We start from the raw sequence: 5,315 nt of genomic DNA, 5'->3' as shown, positions 1-5,315 counted from the left end.
GATTGTTGGAGTTCAATAACCTCAGATGGATATATCACTTTAACTGCACATTATGTTGATGATAATTGGGTCTTGAAAAAGAAGTTGTTGAATTTTTGTTTTATGCCTCCCCCTCATACGGGAGTTCATTTAAGTGATCATGTGTGTTCCTTGTTGAAAGATTGGGGTATTTTGCAAAAGATTTTTAGCATTACTCTTGATAATGCGGCTTCAAATGATGTGTTTGCGGATTGTCTTAAGGGTGAGCTTGAATTGTTATGTGCAGGAGAATTTTTTCATGTGAGGTGTTGTGCACATATCATGAACTTAGTAGTTCAAGATGGATTGAAAGAAATAGATGATGTTGTGATTAAGGTGAGAGAAAGTGTGAAATATTGTAAGGGATCACAAGCTAGAAAACAACGTTTCTTAAGTTGTATTGAGCATGTAGGCCTTCAAAGCTCTAAGGGTTTAAAACAAGATGTCATTACACGATGGAATTCCACATATTTAATGCTTGAAAGTGCATTGTATTACAAGAAAGCTTTAATTCATTTTCAAAAAGTTGATGCAAACTATATTCATTGGCCTACTGCGGAAGAATGGGCTAAAATTGAGAAAATTTTCAAGTTTTTAAAAGTTTTTTATGAAGCTACTCTTGCTTTTTCTGGGACTAAATATCCTACTGCTAACTTGTACTTTCCTAATGTGTTGAGGGTAAGATTGCTTTTAAAAAGTGAGATGGAGAGCACGGATGGTTTTATGAAGAAAATGGCTTGTAAGATGTATGAAAAATTTGGGAAATATTGGAGTGATTTTAGCATTATTATGGCAATCGCTATTGTGTTAGATCCTAGGTTTAAGCTTCAATTTGTTCAATGGAGCTTCAAAAAAGTTTATGGAGATGGTGTTGATTATGTGGAAGAATTGGCTAAGGTGAGGGAGAAAACTCAAGAAATTTATAACATATATGCTCTTAAACTATCTGCAATTTCTCCAAGACAAAAATATGGAAGTTTACATGTTGGAAATATTGAAGATGCTACCGATGAGTTTATGAACGTAAGTTTCTGATTTTTTTTTTCATAATTATATAAGTTTTTGTTTGTTTCTTTACCTTTTAGAGATTTTAATGTAAATGCTTGTACTATAGGACTTTGATAGTTTCTCTAATGAGCATAGTACTGTGAGTATGAAATCTGATTTGGAGATGTATTTTGAGGAGCAACTAGTGCCTCGTTCAGTTAATCTTGATATTCTTGCGCATTGGAAGGCAAATGTATCTCGTTATCCGGTACTTTCTTTAATGGCTAGAGATATTCTTGTCATTCCTATATCTACCGTGGCTTCCGAATCTGCCTTTAGCATTGGTGGTCGGGTACTTGATTGCTATCGAAGTGCTTTGAAGCCAAATATTGTCCAAGCTATTGTTTGTCTAAAGGATTGGACATTTGAAGGAGGTAGTTTTCTATATCATAATATGTGTTAAGTTAATATTGGTTTTGGTTTGTTTGATAACTTATATTTTTGTTTGTTAATGAAGCAAAAATGGAATCACAATTGGATGAGCTTTGTGGGTTGGTAATGAAGATTAAAGTTGAGGAAGAAGAAGACATATCTAACCCTAGTCCAAGTCCAAGTCCAAGTCCATGTCAAAGTTTCAATCAACATGAATTTAGCTCAAAAGCATCTTCCTCAGCCACAATATTTTAGATTATGATGATTTGTAGAAACTAGAAACTAATTATGATACTTTGTTGTGCTATTTTGCTTTTTTGATGTTTGTTGACTTTTGAAGACTTTTAAGAATTTTGAAGCATGTTTAATTTTATTATGAAATGTGAAGTGAATATAATATATGGGTCAAATGGGTCAAATATATGGGTTCAATGACCTGAAAAAAAAACAGGTTAAATGGGTCATTATCAGGTTGACCCGACCTGCAACAGATCAGGTCGGGGTTTCAATTTTTGACCCATTTAATTAAATAGGTCAGGTTCAGGTCAAGGGTCTATTGACCCATTTATAAATGACCCGAACCTGAAAACGACCCAACCCGGCCTGTTTGACATCCCTAGTTTTATCTAAAAAATATATTTCAAGTTTTAAGTCTAAGTACTAAGTAAGCGGGATAACACTTTTAGGAAAGCTAGATAGTATCTAGTTTTGGTATCAATTATCAAGATCCGAAGAGAGTATTGCTAAGAGATATTTAGTTTACAGTTATTTATTTCAAGTTTTTTATTTTAATTTGTAAGTTTAAATTCCTAATATTTTATAGTAAATTGTTAAGATTTATAATCTTATTTACGTTGCTTGTCATCTTTTATGGCTGTATTTTATTTTTTCATTCTTAAATTTAAGTTTTTCTTTTTGGCAAATAACTAGCAACTTTTAAAATTAAATATCATTTAAAATTAGGAGTATTCCTAGTTAATCAGGAAAATCAAAAAAAAATCATGTGCAACCTTAAAGTTAGATATCCATGGTTTATTAATTTTAGAAAAAAAAATTAAAGAAATAACTATAATCACTCCTTCCCACCAGCCAACATTAGCCTTGGCCAAAAATGCAATAAGGTTACATTACATACATGCCACGATTCAAACATAAACATACTATTGCGTTTGAACCTTGTCCAAAATGCAAATGCGCACGTTTGCAGTCAAGATAAGGCTCAAACCCAATCTCATTGCACTTGGACTTTGTCCAGATCGCAAGCTACGTATATCTCTTCTCTCAATGGAATTATTTCTGAGTAGGGATGGTCATGGGTCCAGGACCCTGTAGGACCCGCCCCGGACCCGCCCCTTTTATAAGGGTCTGGGTCTTAATTTTTGAGACCCGTCGGATCCGGGTCCGGGTCTGGATCCAAAATTTTTTTGACGGGTCCGGGTTCGGGTCCTAAGATGAAGACCCGGACCCGGACCCTAAACTTTTAAATTTTAAATTTTATATTTGTCACTGGATGGGCGTGGAACTGGGAGTGCCTTCTCATTCTCAAATATCACAAAATCCTTGAAAACCCTAATTTTTTTCTCTTCTCCAATCTCGACTTCTCCTGTCCAGTAATCCTGTGCGGCTGTGCGGCTGTGCTTCTCCTCTAAATCCCTAATCCTCCGCCTTCTCGACTTCTCCTCTAAATCCCTAATCCTCCGCCTTCTCGACTTCTCGACATCTTTCTAGTTTCTCTGGCTCTAGTCCTCCGCGGCTCCACCTCTGCGACATCACCATCGCCATCGCCATAGCCATCGCCTCGAAAACTCCAGGTATTCCATTTCTTTGATTTTGTTTAATTTTTCTTTAATTTTTCTTTGTATTGTGTATTAATTTTCTCCATTTTTTGTTCTAGAATCATCTGACTTGTAATATATATGTTGTGGGATCTCAAGAAACTGACTTGTAAATTGTAATATCTGAAAATTTGGGTCTTTTGAAACTGACTTCTCTTTCATTATTAGGGATTTCGTTATACTGTAAGTTTTTGAATACTTATGATTGTTAATTTTTTTGATTTATATGTAAGTTTTAGCTTTCTGTTTTGGAATGTATGCCCTCAGCCCCTCACTGTATCATCTGTATGCTGTGTGTCTGTATGCCCTCAGCCCCTCTTAAATCTATTGTTATGATTTGAAAACGAATTTAGATTTATTGTTATGGTTTTGATATGAAATATATTGATTGAATAGGTGTTTAAATTTAGATTTATAGTCGTATTCGTATAGATAATGGATGAAAATCAATCACAATGTACGTCCAAATCAGTTGCACAACCACAAAATGATTTTGGTATGGAGTCAAAAAATACATTGAATGTGGATGAAGAAGGGTTCATTAATGATAATGTTGATGGTATTCCAAGTTCTTGCACAAAAGATAAGGGAAGGAAAACAACCTCTGAGGCATGGAATTATTTTGTAAGAGAAGAAGTAAATGGTGTGACTAGGGCTGTTTGTAAGCATTATGGTGTTAGTCTAGTAACTGGTGGTAGTAGTGGAACTTCTCATCTCTTGAAACACGCAAAGAAAGTTTGTTCAGGAAGACATTTGAATCTTGCACGTGGTCAAACAACTTTAAGAGTTAAGAAGGAATGTGATGGGTCAAGTTCTTTGGATTATAGTGGTAAAAGCAACCTTAAAGAGTTCGACCAAGAATTTTCGAGAAGGGAATTAGTTTCCATGGTTATTATGCACGAGTATCCATTGTCTATGGTGGATCATATTGGGTTTAGGAGGTTTGTTGAAAGCCTTAATTCCAATTTTAAGATGATTTCTAGGTCCACATTAAAGCGAGATATCATGAAGATGTTTAAAGAAGAAAAACTTTCTCTACATAAATTGCTCGATCATAATGAAAGTAGAATTGCAATCACTACTGATATGTGGACTGCAACCAACCAGAAGAAGGGTTACATGGTCATAACTTCGCATTTTATTGATAAACAATGGGTCTTACGAAATCGCACCTTAGGTAAAATCTTACTTATTTACTCATGTAATCATGTTACTTTTAATTTTATCATTTATCCTTTTAATTTTAATTCTATATAGGTTTTGCTATGTGCCTTGTCCTCACACCGGAGGTGTTATTGCAAAGGTAATGATGGATTGTTTGTCTCAATATTGTTTAGAAAATAAAATATCTGCTGTTGTTGTTGATAATGCCACTACTAATGATGCAATGATGAAGATTTTAATGAATAAGTTTGAGAAAAGGTCTTTGATGCTTGAGGGTGATCTTTTGCATTTACGTTGTAGTGCTCACATATTGAACCTAATAGTTCAAGATGGATTAGGGGTTATTAGTTCTGCGATTGAAAAAGTTCGTGATTGTGTGTCTTTTTGGATGTCAACTCCTAAAAGAATTGAAAAATTTGAGGAGGCTTGTCGTTTTTTGGACTTAGTTAACATTAAAAAACTAGTCTTGATTGTAAAACAAGATGGAATTCAACCTACTTGATGCTTAAAAGTGTTTTGCCGTTTCAAGATGTGTTTTCAAGGTTAAGGCGAGTGAATAAAAAGATGAATTTTGTTGTTCCTAGTGATAAGGATTGGGAATTAGCTGAGCTTGTTTGTGATAAGTTAGAAATTTTTTACAATACAACTAATGTTTTTTCTGGAAGAAAGTTTATCACTATCAATCTTTTTTTCCGAAGGGTTTGTGAGATTAAGCTTACTATGGGTAGGTGGTTACAAAGTGATGTTGAAATTATTAGATTAATGACAGAAAATATGCTTGAAAAATTTGACAAGTATTGGGAAAATATGTGTGAACTTTTGGCTATTGCTACTATCTTAGACCCGAGAAATAAAATGGATTGTGTGGAGTTTTATTTT

The sequence above is a fragment of the Amaranthus tricolor genome, chromosome 13 (assembly GCF_026212465.1).
Source record: "Amaranthus tricolor cultivar Red isolate AtriRed21 chromosome 13, ASM2621246v1, whole genome shotgun sequence".
NCBI lineage: Eukaryota > Viridiplantae > Streptophyta > Magnoliopsida > Caryophyllales > Amaranthaceae > Amaranthus > Amaranthus tricolor.
The sequence above is the reverse complement of the archived record's forward strand: the minus strand, read 5'-3'. Positions refer to the sequence as shown.